This window comes from Cygnus atratus, chromosome 4, assembly GCF_013377495.2.
Source record: "Cygnus atratus isolate AKBS03 ecotype Queensland, Australia chromosome 4, CAtr_DNAZoo_HiC_assembly, whole genome shotgun sequence".
Taxonomy (NCBI): Eukaryota; Metazoa; Chordata; class Aves; order Anseriformes; family Anatidae; genus Cygnus; species Cygnus atratus.
Genome location: NC_066365.1, coordinates 41,528,616 through 41,545,562, shown reverse-complemented (window position 1 = coordinate 41,545,562; position 16,947 = coordinate 41,528,616). Strand labels below are relative to the sequence as shown.

Below are 16,947 nucleotides of genomic sequence, written 5' to 3'. Positions count from 1 at the left end.
AACAGGTTTTTGCCTCACCCTGTCCTGCTTGCTTAGGTAGGGCTTCTCTCACACGTCCCAGCTGCTGCAGCCTCACTGCTGGGCTTCACCACGCAACTCTATAAACACTGCAACTCTTCACCCACTGGAGCCCAAATGTGCTGCTGCTCTGGGGAATTGCACAACATTGTCATTTTCACATCTGAAATCACATTTGTGCATTTGGATGAGCACAGTTTACCAACTTCTCAGGTAATTCCCCTTTCACTGAATAATTTACTGCAACATCTGAACAAGTTCAGAGTGTAACCTTCCTGGGTCTTGAACTGCTTGGGAAAGGTTCATGGTTGGTTCTCTAAGCAGAAAAGAAACTGAAGTGCAGCAAAAAGACAAGCAGTCTGGCACCTGCTTACTCCAGGAGTTCTTGCTGCATATCTCAGTGGTGCAATGGGAATCCTGTGCTCCACCAGCGTGCAATGACTGTAGGGTGTCGGCATAACCTATGGAAACATCAAAACAACAGGATTCAGCATTTTGATACCCGTCATCCTCAATACATTTTAGTTAAAATCTACATCAATGTGTTTCTTCCAGGTTTTACGTACTTCTTGGACCTCAAGAAATAAGCTCTAATAAAATACTTCAATGATACTCATTTTACCAGCAAGGTTTGGGACTTAGGGGTGAAGAAAGGTCCTTGCTGTAAAAACAAACAAAAAAGACATTTATGGATGGCTGGATACTTGCACATATATACGTATAAGGAAGGGTTTATGAAAAACTATGGTCTAAAAATCAATTCCATGTTCTTAACAACTCAGCATGGGAGAAAAACTCTTAACCTACTTTGTCATCTGAGCACCTCAGACAGCTGAATAGGCTGGTTTGCACTCCAGTATTTTTCAGAAATCAGTTTCCAGTTTAAGAATCTAAAAATCCACATTAAGACATCAGATGTTCAAGGAGGATTTATTTGATTTGGTCTATCATGGGAAAAATTTATTCCCAATTACAGAAAGTATGAAATAAATATAATTTGATATATAAATTTACTAAGTTGCCCAAGACTATGATAGTTTTCTAATAATTTTCCTATGATTTTATACCACAGGAAAATAGTATTTGCATTTGGTTTTGCTTGAAAGGAAATACAAATAGCTACAGTCTAATTTTCTGATTTATCACAATAATGCTTTTTAAAAATAAACTGAGTTCATAAAAGAGAAGCTGATTTTTTGGGGTAATTTCTTGCTACATCATCTTGGCTATATAACAAGCCATTAGATAACTATTTGTCTTCCTTTACATTGGTATCACGTCAGAAAAAAAAAAAATGACCAGTTTGCCAGAAAAAGGGCACTGAAAAACATCATTTGTCTTAATACACTGATCTAAATCCTTGGTAAACAACTGCTTATGCTCATTTAAACAATCCTTATGGTGGCATTTTGTTTTTGTGGATAATGTCAATAAACCTATTTTAAAAGTCAAAGGGGCAGATGGCAAAGTATGAACTGGAAGAAAAAAAAAAGGAAAAAATCTTTTACTAGGATTTCAGTCAGGCATACTAACTACAATGTAACTGACATTTTGTTGAGCAAACTTTAAACTATCACCCTCCTTACTTTATTATTTCAACTTGCAAAACTTTCCTCTACTGGTGACCATCACTTAGTGATCACAAGTGCTCTACAGTCAAGAGAATCACAGAAAATTCCTGTGGAAAGATATTTTGGAGGCCATCTAGTCCACCTAAGTCCTACAAGACAAAAATAAAACAGGTGTACTTGTCCTAACAAATAAGTATTTTGTTTTTCTTGAAAATGACAGACTTCATAATCTCAGGAGACAATCTATTATAGTTAAAATGTAAATACATTTGAACATGTAAATACGTACTCTGATGGTTCACGGAGAACACCAAAAACAAACAAAAAGAAATAACTAAAAGTTCTTAAATATATTTTCTTGCTAAATGGATTTCATAACTACTGTAAGGAATGGAGCATTAGCTGTTACTGTCGTCACTGAGAACTAGATACACAGCCCCCAGCTCTGCTACAAAGCTCCAATCCGACTGTGAAGAAGTCTCGTTTCTGTCAGGCCTGTGTAGACCAATTTCTGTAAGGAAAACACTCAGCATGCATCTAGAACCTCTACTCCTTCCTGTATTTCTCTATTCTTTACTGTTGCACTGTTAAAGAATAGAAATATTATTTCATTTTCAAAGGTATTCAGCTATGCATAAGGCACGTCATTGCCACTGAGAAGTTCGATGGAACAGGGAAGAAAGGGGAAAGGCAGCTATACTGTAAATCACATTAAGTTGCTTTTGTTCTTCAGCAGCGACATGGAGATCATTCTGTAGCCAATGCACCTACCACGTACTGATACCCACTGAGGTATGCAGTTATAAAGAAGGCTGTGAACAAATAAATATCATCGGGAGTGGGGAAGTCAAACCAAGATCTGACCTCCAAGTACAGAAAACTAACATGTTGCGAGGGTGACAGAGGACCCTCAGACTGAGGACTGAACTTGCAGAGGACAGAATAAAAAAGCCACTTTCACAGTGATTTGAATCCTACTGGAGAACACTGATCCGTCAGGTACTATGTTCCATACAGTGACAAAAATGGTAGAACTTAGAGCCAGGGCAGCATCAGCTCTATTAGCAAAACAGCCCAGCAATTTAATCGTTTCCATAACAATACAGGCATGACGCCATCCTGGCTCTGATGTTAAGTCAGTTACTAATCTCAGACTTGGTATTTAAAGAGACAGGATTTGACTGCGCCGCACAAAGTCACAGATATGGTAACATCACTAAGACATGCAAAAGATAAGGGAGGAAAAAAGCTGCTGCTGGTGTAAGTGGTGGAATTGCACTGAGTAATGTCACTGCAGTACCAAGTGCTAGCATTGTAGCCCAGCAGTGTTAGCAAAAAGTGAATATTCACCTGGCTTTGATATTTTATCAAGTATTTTTGATATTTGATTTATATATGCAGCATAGTATTCCTGTAACCCAGGCTTAGGGATGTTGCTGCAGGGCCAGTAACTCGATGGGAGTGTTCAAAGTTGGAATGTCCATAAAAATGTGTTAGTCACTGAAACAAAGCCTTATGACATACCAAGGTTTTTACTCAAACCACAGTATATCTAACAGCTAGTATTTCAGAAACAACCATTCTTTGCAAAAAGTAATTTTTCTTTCACTTACATTACAAATAACTGCCCTCCACCCACACTCCTCAGCTAAGGAAAAAACGTTGTCAGTTTTACAGATGAGTAAACTAAATCACGTGGCTGACAAGTTTGACCTGTTTCTTAAAGATATGGATTTAAATAAAAATACTTATTTGAAATAAATGGGTTTTTCACTAGCATAGGAGCAGGGTAGAAAAGAAAAGAAAAAAGCCTGCTCTATTTTTTTCTGGATCATCATGGCAGCGACAGGGTCAATTATGAGACGAAGAAGCTTGGAGTTCTCTTTTCTGTCTGAAATAGATACTGTCCCTAGAGAAGTTGCCATCAGATAGACAAACGAGAATCACAGCCCTCTCATCTGTGAGCAAAGCATCAAAAATTACACAGCTCTTGAGATACCTGTTCAACTCCCAGTCTTGGCTCCTGCAGTCTGACATCTGCATTCACACGTTCCCTCTGAACATGCTTTAGAGAGAAATGTCATTCTCTTGAGCAGCTGCATGAGAGGAATCTGAAGTGGAAAAAGGTTTAAAAAAAAAAAAAAAAAGAAAAAATATCTTGGGCTACTGGAAGGAAAAACAGAGACTGTACTGTAACAATGCTACTGCTTGTCAGCCTTAAGCAATAAAGAATCACGGGCATGAACATGCCATAGAAAGTTCTCAAGGAAAACCAGTCTGGTCTCTTAGTGGTAGGACAGAGTATCAGGGAGGAGAGCTATGAGCTCAATAATTAAAGCTCAGCAGATGCTTTTGTTTAAGAAAGGACTTTCAAAGGAAAGCCCACATACAGCTCCACGTATATTCCAACTTCAATCACACTGTAGGGATAACCAGGACAGTTTTAAACTGCCTCGTTCAAGCACTGGTTTAGTCACATCAGCACAAAGCTCAACAGAGGCTTACTAATTCTGGCCTAACCTCAGGCTCTGCTGAAAACCAGACACGTGTTGTTGTACAGGTAGTGGTGCAAATGTGAAGCTGTTTGGTCAAAGTATTCCTGAGCCTGAAACGCACAGAAAAATAAGGAATCTGACAGTATGTGAATTTTACTGGAAAATAAATAAGTAAATACATACATAAATTCTTCTTCTTCCTGTGAGTAAGGCTATACACCATTGAGCTGGAAATGTCACAGAAGAAATGTAACTTCATGATTTTTAAGAATTTTAAACCTCAACCTAGGAATCAATTTAAACCTCTCATGAAGCAATACCACTTCTCGAATTTCAGCAGAATTACAGTTGCTTATGTTTAGATCTGAACGTAGCCCATTGCAGTTTCTGCTCTTACAAAGCAATGTCCTATGCTTACTTCAGAAGAGCTGCATTGTTTAAGCAGGAACTGATATATTCTCAGTCAAGGTGGTGGACAAAAACTGCATGCATTAGTCAGTGATTTGTTCTACTGATAAAACTGATGGGTATCTTACTCTCTTTCTTTGCTAAGCTCTCTCAGAGGAAGCTGAGCATGTTACAGCTGGGCAAGCCTCTGCAGTTACACAAATGTTGCAGGCTGTTTCAGGTCCCAGGAATACAGTGACAGCATTTCAGATCATTTACTCACTCAGAAGACTTCTGTGCTTCATGCGATGGTAGGTAACATTTGATGGTTCAGCGGAAGATCTAAGTGTTGTTCATAGCCCAAATAAATACAGCTAATAATATCATGGTGTGTATGACTGGTACCTATGTTTCCTTCTACAATTTAGGTAGCTTTACTGCTAAAGACTGTAAACATCAGGGTAAATCTACTCATTCTCTTTTGATAGAAGAACAAAACAAACAACATTCTACAGAGGCAGATTAACTCCTTTTCTTGTTTCCTTTTTTTTTTTATATATATTTTTATTTTCATGCCCAGGAAGTCTTAAAAGGTGATCTATACTTATACTCAATAGGTTGCATTTTTGCTAACTTGTAAAACTGCTCGGATAGGAATGCTCCCTTTATCATCAAAAGCATTGCTTACTATGTTCCTGTCTTCATGGAGGTGTTGAAGTGCAGTTGAAAATCCAGTTGCTTCCTATTCAGCAATCTTTTTGCATCCCATGAAACATGCAAAATCTGCTTTCAGGAAGCTCAGTTCACAGGTAAGCGCAATGATCCACGTTCTGAAAACATATATAAGGACAGATGGTAATTAGAAAAAGGATTAAAGTATGACATAAGACAGTAGTTACTCTCATGACTGTTGTGTAACTCCGTATAGCTTGGAAACATCATTAACAAAGGAATTGTGCCTAAGGGAGCAGTCTGTGTTTGCAAATGGAACTAGCTGTCAACACGGGCAGCTACACCCACTGCTGGCAATTGAGTATTCAACAAGGAAGACCAAAGAAACCTCTAGCGAACATCTAAATAAACTAATATGTTAGGCAGTATATCTGGAGGGGGGAAATGATGCTGCATCATGCAAGGATAAAAACAACAGACTAATGAATCCTCAGATACACTCAGTATATGCTTCAGCCAATAGGTGTATCCGTGGACCTGCATCTCCAGCGTACCAAGGCACTCAGCTGTCAAGAGAAAAGAGAAAGAAACACGAGAGGAAAAGGTTTACAGAGCTGAAGACAAATGGCTGAAGTTCCACCTGTGTCTCAGCAGCAGGCTAGTGTCACCTTTGGACATTGGGATGCTCAAGATCCCAAGACAAAGAAATTGGGAGACCAAAGCCTTTCCAAGAATAAAATGCATTTGCAACAAAATGACGCTGCGGTGTTCCTCCCAGAGCATTTTGGCATGCTGAATTAAGCACAGATAAATCTGAGGTGGAATGAGGTGATGACCATACGCTTGTATAAGCCAAAAATTAAAAGGTTGGGTTTTTGTTTTCTTTGTGTGGTGTTTTGGTTGCTTTTGTTTTCCAGATTATCTTCTGAGTCATAGGAAAACACTTCAAGTTTTCTGGACAGTTTATAAGTTAGAAAACAAAACAAATTTATGGACAGTGAAGGCATGGATAATAACCATAAGGTCGTACACTCTGAATCACACATAGAAAACAAAACTTTCAATGAGATTTGCTCCAGCATAATGGGGATACAGAGGTTTTGTTCTCACAAATTTTGGCCTGGTGCCTTTTAAGATAAATCATGAAAGTAACAATAATGTCTTATGCTGATCTGTGAGATGTTGTTATTGCAGCTCTTACATTAGCGTGTTTAACACAAGAAGCACAATGTGAAGACTGCAGACCACTGTGCACAGCAAACATCCAGCAAGTATGTTCCATAATTAATGATCACACTGTTGATATGCCAGACTCAAACAACTATCCATTAATGAAATGTTACTGACAGAAACTTTGCTTTTCACTGCTCAAGTTTTCATCAGACAGACAATTCTCAACAAGAGAAAGGTTTCTCAGGCAAAGCTCAGTTCTCTTATTAAAAGGTTAACTCTGAAAGTATTTGTGTGGGTGGGCAGTGAAACAGAAGAAAATTTGCATTTGATAAAATTTGATATGCTTTGGGGTAACTCATAACTCTCTTCAGTGAAAGAGAGAGGAGCATCCAAATCTCCATGATCACATACTTTTCCCCAAATAAAATAAACGAATAAAAAATGCACAACAAAAAGCATTACAATCCTAAGTTGGATTTGATTCACTTCTAATTTTCTGGTAAATCAGTCTCTTCCTTCCAGCATTATCACCCAGAGCGGAGGATATGGGAGAACAACTGCCTGTGTGGTGTCACCGAGGCAGCAACTGGAAGGGGCTCTTGTTTCACAGAGCAGTCATGAAACAAAATGTGCCTTCCAGTGCTATTATACTGCTAAATGCCCCACTACGGTTCTGTGGCTGTACAACTACAAACTTCAGGTTTTAAGAATAAGTCCCTCTTCTTGACACTTGTGACTCGGTTCCCAGTGAAGAAGTCTCGCAGAACTGCGTTTCCTTTATCACGCTGCTAATGCTCGCAGGCAGACTTGTAGGACAGGCCCCGGTGCCTGCATCGCCTCGCTTGCCCTTCTTGGCTTCAGCAGCTCGCAGAGCAATGTGCTCCTGCACAAGCATGCTGCCCATGAGCTCACTCCCCGGCAGCTCACCGCAATCTCTTGTGCATATGCCTGCAAAGCTGAGGCATCATTCACTCTGACATTCGGAATATAAAGTTAACACTTCAAAGCAGGACCTGACAGGGATCCTTTCAACACCTTCCTGTGCCACACCTTAATTGTCTTAAGAGAGCAAATGATGCATTATGTGGTTTGTTTCCTTTCCTTCTTCCCTTCACCTGAGAACATGTTATTTCTAGCATTCTTGCATACTAAAGCAGTCATAAATGAGAGAAGTTATGCAAACTTTAAAAAATTAAATCTGAAGTTAACGAAGAACTCATCAAACTTTGCCATGTGGTCTAAACGAGCTTTCTTCAGAAGCACAGCCACCTGCCCCGTTCTTCAAGATGTGATGGGAGGTGCCACTGAGTCATCCTCCAAACTATTTGGACCTTCTTGGGTGAGAGAATAATAGCTAGGAAAATACTGTTAATGGACAATAGACATCACCAAAATGCAAAGGGTTAGCTTGACTATCTCTGTATTACACCAGAATAATGAAGCTTTTTAGAGGAATCTTCGTCTATAGCACCACTAACTAAATACAGGAGTACCAGAAAGGAACAGTTTCAACAGAGAACAACTCACCGATGTAGAGCGCAATGTTTCTATGAACAAACAGATCTTCTGCAGTTTCTAATCATTTTACCGACATGTCTTTCTTGGAGAAGAAAGAGCATGAAACAAAACTGACCTGTACAGATTTATGTAAACATGGACAGGTTTTAGGCTAACCCTAGTCACAACCCAGACTGAAAAGAACTACAAATTGCAGGCAGTGTATTTGTTTCAGTGTGGAAACATCTGTCCATTGTTACCAAAACTGAGCATCTATTTTGGCTCCAAACTTAAAGCAGAGCAAAACAAAGAACGAAGACTGGCACTTCTCTGAGGCAATAAAATGGAAGGGGAAAAAAGTCAGAGGTTACTATCTAAATGACTCCACCTCTCCATTTTTTTCAAATACAGAGATTATTGAAGCAGTTATCTAAGCTGCTGAAACTTGGGGAAGCCTCAAAAAACTACTAAAAAATAATATTGCAATGCTAATTTTATTTTTATTTTATTTTATTTTAAATTTTATTTATTTTAATTTTATTTTAAAGAGTTAATGGGATGACCTGAGATATGGATGGATTAATACGACATCAGTGCAGACCAAAGAGAAGACGCGGAAGAGACGAAGGGTACTGGCACAACAAACTGCAGCTGTACGGTGTCACACAAACGGCATCAGACACACCGGGCGTGCTTGGGCAGAAGTTTCAAAATACAAACCAAACACAACACCACATCCTGACACTTCTGAAAGGCAGAGGACCTAGCACCACCTGGCATTTTTGTTAAAAAACACAATGGTAGTGAGTTTTGTTTTAGCAGAAAAGAAACACAGAACAAAATGGCTTGGAGCCAAAATTAGGTATGCTCACTCCAGCACAAATGCACACATTTAAAGTGGGGGTAATTAACTACTGAGACAACCTAGCTAAAGGCAAGGCAGAGTCATTGTCACTTGACATGTTTGACATGGAAATAGGATCCCTGGAGATGGAACTGCAGAGCTGTGGGCCTCTCAGTCAAACACACCACCAGTACTCTTCCTTCTCTGCTGTGTAGAAAACGATGTAGTTTGAGTACTTCTCGTGGCAGCTGCAGCAGAGTAGCAGGGAGAGGTTTCTCTCTTAAACAAATTGGCTCGAACATATTTTACAGTACCATATGTCTGTCAAAAGGCTGGTATAAACTTTGAATCCCAAAGGACAAATATCATGTAATCATTAATCCAGAAACCCTAACCCAATTAATTTTGTTGTCAAGTCTGCGAAGCATGATGATGACCACATCAATCAGAAGTGCCATGGATAAAACAAGGTCACACAATAAGGTTGGGGGGAACTCCAAACTGGGATTCAGATGTGCCGCTGGGGTAGGGCAAAAAGTCCGCAAGAGACAGAATCGGATTTAGAAACAGTTAGTGTTCTTCTGTGACCAGAAGGAGAAATATTACAGAGTGTAGTGTCAGCGTGAGAAAATTCAGCAGAGGAAAGGAAACTGCAGACGAATCAAAGCCCCTGCCATTCAAAAACAGAGCCCGAGAGTGCTCAGAAGACAAACCTTTGGAGATGCAGCCTGCACACAGCTGAGTCTCTCTGGGCACCGGTCTCTCACACCACATCTTTTAGAGCACCCACGACCATGTCAAAGATGCCATTTGGCATTCAGGTGGTGCAGGAGAAGCACGCAGGTGAGCTCACACCAAAGGCTGGGGGGATGGATACTTCTCAAATCTGGGCCCAAGCCAGGTAATTGGTACCCGGGCCACCACCGCCCTGATAGGGAGATGAGAGGCGGAGGGCATTTATGCACAGGATGCAGGCTGTGACACACCATTTACCAAGGACCTGAGAGAGGTCTGGGAGCCTTTCAATTTTCTAGCATACACACATCCAGCAGGCACAGAGAAGAGATACAGCAGCTGGAGTATGCCTGGGCAAGAACAAGTAGGCTTAAGATGACTACATATATATATACACATAAATAGAGAAGAATATTTAAACCTTTCAGAACAGTGAGTTCTGAAAGAGCCTTTCCAACAACTGCAAGATCTCATATTTTTAAGACAAAGCACGGACAGTTTCTGAAATATGCCAGAATGGCCTGCAACAGCAAATTGTATGATACTGGAGCCTCATTGCAGCCCAATGCATAAACACAGTTAATAAAAAACAATGAACAGGAGGAGTTGTTTTCATTTAACAATTTCTATGGTGCTCAAATTACAAAGACACATGCAAAGCAGCCTTAAAATTAATTTGCTTGGCTAAAGAAATCAAGTCTTGGCAGCAGCATCGCAAGGGTGGTGACAGCAAGGGGCAAGGGAAAGGGATACATCTGTGAAGCCACTGGCTCCCTCATTCAAACTTCACCTCTTGGAGCAAGGAAGAAGCCTTTAAAACATCACTATTTAATTTTTTTGAAATTTTCCAACTACCCTTCACTTTTGGTTCCTGTCACAAAATTGACCAATTGCGTTTAAGGTGCAGTGGGATATGATTTGCTGGAGCTATGTTCTGTAGAAAACAATGAGCCAAATTCAACTTGGAAATAACACTTGAAAGAGAAAAGTGTAAAACAAGTGGTTGTTTGTGTGTGTTTTTGTTTGTTTTAGTCCTGGCTGGAAAATACAAGCCGCAGTGGATGGATCATTACATGCTTCCAGTTCGTCATTCACCCAGGGTATACAAGGAATGCTGTTGAACAGAGAGCCGACTATTACTAGGTACCACACTAGCAGATGCATCTGACAACCCTTCCCTGCATCTGTCAAAAGCAGCATAAGAAATAAATATGTACATGTGTCAGATTTGTAAAACTATCAGTGTCATGGAGCTTGCTGCCAAGGCGCAAGCAAAGCTGCGGAACAGCTAAGGATGACAGATTGTCACTTGTCAACTGTAACTTTATGCCCTGTGGTCAAGCACTTCGAGAGTGCTCCCAGTGTTGGTGCATAAACACGTTCATTTTGCAAACACATAATCTGACCTGTATGAACCCCACGACTGTATCTGTATATCCTTTAACACTGCTTTACAAATCTACTGACTGCTTCCAGGCTTAGAAGTAACTCTTTCCTATTTAAATGGCTTGTTAAAATTAAGAGCTACAACCAAAAATCAAAGGCTGTTTTTTTTTAATCAAGAAAATTAAAATGAAGAAAGTATGCTAAAATAAAAAGTTTGTTCTTGTTCTGATGCAGCAAAACCTTGTGTATTCTTCATGTCTGAAATAAATAGGAAAACAGGCTCAATTTGATCATCCTCACTTCTGACTACAAAATTCACCACAGGAAAGGTCTAATTGCTAGCTGCTCACAGCCTCCACCAGCAGACAGAAATACAACTGCACAACGCGCACACTATTGGTTATGGACAAGTACGGGAACCAGCGGCCAGCCCAACATAAAAAGCGACCTTGGATCATGCTGTTTGCATGACTTATGAAGCCTTTTGCATATACCTGATTGCACATCAGTGGAAAACAAAGCAGGCCTGAACCACAGAGCCCTTCATCTTTTGCCTGTCTTTTTTTTCATGACAAGGAGATGGCACAAACTAACCCATCTAGAGACTGCACGTAAGAGCAAGGCGAGGACTACTGAGAATACTATTCTCCCGTCAGCCTACAAAACACTAGCCACGTGGACGCTTGTGTAACCTACTGACACTGCACCTCTGCCATTTCGCTCAAGGACAGAGTTGATTTGCATCATTTGTGATTCACCCAGATGAATTTCAATAGCAAAGGCAATTATCCATGCTCGTAAAATTAGGCCTTGTAGCCAAAAGACCGCAGGTTGAAAATACCCAATTTCCCTGCCTGGTGCCATACTCAGGGGACAGCGCCCCAAGCCCCACGCAGTGCTCCGAACACAGGCTAAACCATCACCAGGGCTGCACCTGTGGGAGCGCTCATGACAGTTCTTGTTTGCCTTCCACCCAAAATCTCTTGCTGCTCCCTTACCCACCCTCCAGGGGAAGGCTGGGAGAGCTCCAGTGGCTTTGGAAGGTTACGGGGACACCTGCATGAAGCCGAATGGCTAGAAGGGAAAAACACTTCCCATCTTTCTCCCAGTTTGTGTTCTGAGTACTCTGGTTGTGCTTTTGATCATCCTTCTTGCTCAGTTCCTCTTCTCACTCTTGTTGCTGAACAGAGCTCTCCCCTGACGGAGGGCCCTCGAACTCTTCCCTTTCTGTTCATGCAGTAAAGTTGAAAGAGGGCCTGCATGTCCTATTTAAAGGGAGTTCTACTACTGTGCTAACACTATTTTAAAGAGACTTTATGTTAGCATTCTTTTCAACGCTTGAGGATGGAGAACAAGATTAGATATGCATTTGTTCCCTGATAAAAAGAGTTAGCAAGGGATTTACTACATCACTAGCTCTTCCTGCAAGCTCGGCTTACACCAGAGGCTGACCCCTGTGGTCAAAAATTCAACTCAACAGCAGAATAGCGATTCAAGTTCCTTTTTAGTCAGACAGAGCAAAGTATCATTTCACTGGCTTGTTGCCGGCTCGACAGTTACTGGCAGAGCAGTTACCCACTTGCTCGAAGTCCAAAGACTCTCTGGCTCCCCTTTTAATGCGGACTACACGACATGAAAGAGAAAGAAGCCAAACCAAACGACATCTACCTCCCGATCTGATGCAAGAAATACGATCATCTTCAGAAGACTTCCTACTTACAACCTCCTAACTACCACACAACCCCAGCTACACACTGTGCAGCACAACTTCAGAGAAAGCAGAGCCTGTGCCCTACAGCACGTACACTTTTCCAGCCACAGTGGCTAACATTACAAGTTATTACCTCTACCTACAAATTTTGTCTTCTGTATAGTCATGCAGCATATCTCGAACGCTGTTCATTAGCTTTGTAGTTTGCCCCGACATCAGTGTGTATCAGTCATATTTTTGACACATGAATTCACTCTCACAACTTTTCTCATCACTGCTCAGATTAAAAATTTAGCAACGAAACTAAACTGAAAGTCTTATTTTTGCTAATCTTCCAGCCTAATTACTCAAACCACTGATGACAGCTAATGTTGCACAGCTCCACAAACCAGACCTATTTAATCAGTCACACGGCTTCCTTTTTTACATTTAAGGATTCTCCACAACTGACACAGGCACTTATCTGTAATTATCAGGGACCCATTTTACATCCATTAAGGAGTGGATGACTCCCTGCAACTTCCAGAGCAGCCTCCTTCTCTGAACTGGAAAGTGCAGCTTGATTATAAGCCACCTGCATATTTATTCCAGCAAGGAAAGCTGGCAGGCAGCGGGGGAACTGTTAAGGTTTACAGTCAACAAGCTGGCAAACACTGGTGAAGGTGAAGTGCCAAAGCAGTGCATCTGCTTGTAGCTCGGATGCTGGCCTGCCCTAGCCAGAGTAAATCTCTGGGAGAGCTCACTCCCCTGGTACAGAAGCACCCAGTGAAGTCATTCAGGGGTGGAGTCATTCAGAGGGCAGGCTAATCCACAACAACAACAAAAAAGCTTTTTTCCAGTCAAAACCAATTCCTAGATCTGCTTCACTGGGCAGCCACATGCACAGTCCTGCCACTGAACTGATGAAGAAACAGAGGCTGGAAACAAATTGTCACATCTGCTTCAGCCAGCTTAAGCAGCGCTGCATCTGAGTGTCAGCAACTGAACTACCATTTGGAAATAAGAAATAGAGGAGCAAAGAGCTTCTCCAAAACCGGGGAAAACTTACTCCGTGCAAGGCACCTGCACCAGACCACAACACTGCTTAAGTCTGAATATTGTTTGAAGGCATACTTTCCCAAAGATGAGTTTAATTTTAATAGAGTAGCTAGGAATAGAAAAAGGAATAGAAAAAATGAGAATGTAAACCAACTGCTTAGGTAATAGAGCCTGAAGATGCCTCCTCACATTTTAAGTTCACCTTAAAGAAAGAAAATTCATCAGTCATACCTGCAACAGGTAAAAGCAGCTAGTCTGTAAACACAAATTTATTGTAAGAAGCTTATTCTGTTTTATGTTAGACATTGAAGTGCTGTTGACCAGGTCTAATTGCTACTTTGACATAACAAACAAAAGCTAAATGAAGGAGCCAAAGGACACAGGCAATACAAGAATCTTTCTCTCTGCACAGCTAGAAGATTTTATCTTATACCCTACGTAAAGCACAACACAGCAAGGGCACCCAGTAGTTTTAAATTCCCATGTGAAAACAGCACTTAACAGCCAACTCTGCAGCACAATCAAAGGGAAAGAGCACAGGGCTCTTCCCACAGCTTAGCCTCATCTCACCCCTTTCTCACAGAGGGTGCACAGCAATATCCGCACATCCCAGACAGCTGCTGCTGCCCCACCCTCCCTCTTGCTCCCATTTTGCACTCCTGCCCCCTCTAAGGCACTGGCACTACTGCTTGCACAAGCATACTGAACAAATACAGCAAAACCTAACCCTGCTGAAAGAGAACCATTTTTTTGCTGCTTCAGCTTCTTGGAACAGCTTGACAGCCAGCTAAAAAAACATCACAGCCAGCAGAAGAGAGAAGATGGGAGACAATGGCAGCCCTGAATAAACTCAAGCCAAGCTAACATGAACCAGCAGCCTTAGATAGGATGAGTTTGTTATTAAGATGTAGGCTTGGAGGTCTGCCAACAGCTGTGACACTCGGGGCTCTGCCTAATAATGCATTCTTGCCTCAGGTTAAAGAAAGATTTATGTCAAGAAAGAAGAGCTTGCTAAGCACAGGTGATGGAATGAGATTCACTCCCGATTTTCTTGACCCATATTTTTTTTTAAATATTCCAATCAAACTCACCGTTCTGAAGTTATTTTGGCAGAAATGCAGTTGGAAGTAGTATTTTTGGAAAATAAGCCAATGTAGCTAGGAATTAAAACCCACAAATGGATTAACTCAGCTGCTCTGTCTTTGCCTCTCAGTTCTGCATGTACTCAACACTCATCACTTTCTTCCCTCATCTCTTCTTGTTGTGGTAGAAGACAATTCAAACAAAAGCTGTGATATATTCAAGTAAGAATTAGAAGAAAAACAAACAAACAAACAAAAAAACCACCACAGTAAGGTTGGCATAATTCCTATCAGAGGAACAGATTAACAGAAGCAGGACTTACAATACCTTTGAATAAGGTTAAAAAAAAAAAGAGGAATTTGGTTGTAAAAGCGTGGCTTGAAGCTGCAGGCAGCACTGAGAGATTAGAAATAAGCTGAGAACAAAGATGCTGGCAGAATAGTTATGGAATCAGTGAGCAGACCCAGATCTACCTTAAGCACTTTCATCCCTTTCATCCTAAGAAACCAAAATATGAAGAGAAATCTGACAGCAAGTAAAACAACCAAAACTAAATAATGAAACAAGTCTGCTCTCCCTTTTGTGCCACTCCATTTCTGAATGAATGTTTCCAAAAAGCTACCCATCCGTAGCTTAGATTCTACAGCATTAAAGGTAATTTAAAATCTCTCTGGCTCTACTTTCAAAACCATGTGACCCCGACAATTTTATAACCAAGCTCTAACCCAGCAAGAATGTTAAATTTGATTATGTAAATGAAGATGTGTAATGATCAGAGAGCAACATTTTGTCACACTAAGTGTGACAAAAAGAAACAAACATTGTTATTCCAGTTACGTGTCTCATAAATCAAAGGCTAGAAAAACGGTAAGGTCTTTGGAGGAAAGAAGCTACAGAGAATTAAAGGAAAGGGATATGTCTCTTAAAGGACATCATAACAAGGTGATAAAACCTGCTGTTTTAAGGGAAGCAGTCACTTATTAAAGAATTATGATCAGTACAAATATGAGAATGCTGACCTGGTCCCTTGGTAGAAAAGATTGTCTCAGAGAGTTCTCACTGCTAAACGTTTCACTACACAAGATGATTACACATCCAAGTACCCTACTTCCACTCCCAGACCGTGAGAAAAGCACATTTCATTGACTCCCGCTAGGAGCAAAGCAAGAAGCCCTCCTCTCCCTGGCTGGGAAGTTTACTTCTGTGCAGAGTCCCTTCTCTGCCTGGTGCGTTGACAGCTCCCCCTCCTGTTCTGATCTACTTTAACTATCTTTCAGAGTATATGCATACTTCCCGTCAGTAAGAAACTGCTGTATCTGCTGAGAAAGGCCAATCTATATTATAAGCCTTCATATATGCAGGTCAAAATGCCACATACACATTGTATAAGAGAAATACAACCTGCTGATGGACAGTGGTGTTTCAATATAAAAATACCTCCTCTTTGCCTTTATTAGTGTCCATATTTAAGTTTGCTTTCAATAATGTCTATATTCTATATGATGCAGGATAGAAACCACCCAAGGAGCAGATTTTAGAGAGAATCACCACTGTCAGCTCAGTGCTGCCTGGCACCCTTGGTTATAAACTAGTAACCATCTTACACTGCGTTTATGTTGAAGCTATGCCACCATCCCAGTAAGTTAGTTTGGCATTACAGCCCCCAAATCAGGGGATCATGCACGGGGTTTTACAAACAGGAAACAAAATTCAACGCAGACCTTTTAACTGCTCAGCATGTGCTCCGACAGCTCGCTGCATGCAGCAGTACTACCGGCACGCCTGGCAGCCTGCAGAACCTCAGCGGCCCGAGGTTCTTCAGCTATTTCGAGCACTGGGACAGGCTGCCCAGGCTGCTCCAACTGACGGAGTTCGAGCAGCGTTAGGACACCGCTCTCAGCCATGGGGTCTGATTTTAGGGTGGTCCTGTGTGGAGCCAGGAGTTGGGACTCCGATCCTTGTGGATCCCTTCAAACTGTGGATATTTCGCGGTTCTGGGAGAGAACAGAGCAGGGCAGCTCGGTGTGAGGGGCGAGCACGAGCCGAAGGCTCCCCGCAGGGCCGCTCAAAGCCCCTCAGGCAGCGCCTCACCGCCCCTTCCCTCAGGGCGCCCCTGAGGTAACTCCACCAACGGCCGTGCCCACGGGGCGCACGCGCACGCCCATCGCCTCCTAACGGCTGCCTGGGGATGCGCGACCCTCCGCGCATGCGGGCGGCCCGCGTGACGTCACTGCGCCGAGCGGGGCGGAGCGGGGCGGGGCGGGGCGGGAGGGCCGGGGCGCGATTTTTCAAAATGGAGGCGGCGGGGGGGGGGAGCGGCCGCCGGGCCCGCGAGCG

At 41.8% G+C, this 16,947-nt stretch overlaps 1 long non-coding RNA gene across 1 annotated transcript; it reads right to left on the bottom strand.

Annotated features, from left to right (window-relative positions):
- Positions 1 to 47: 47 nt before the first annotated feature.
- LOC118248911 (uncharacterized) lies at positions 48 to 16,652 on the bottom strand. Its single transcript, XR_004778894.2, has 4 exons — positions 16,332 to 16,652; positions 5,160 to 5,301; positions 3,589 to 3,700; positions 48 to 479 (listed from the first exon to the last, which is right to left on the bottom strand). It is a non-coding gene; the product is annotated as an uncharacterized LOC118248911 (long non-coding RNA).
- Positions 16,653 to 16,947: the final 295 nt, after the last annotated feature.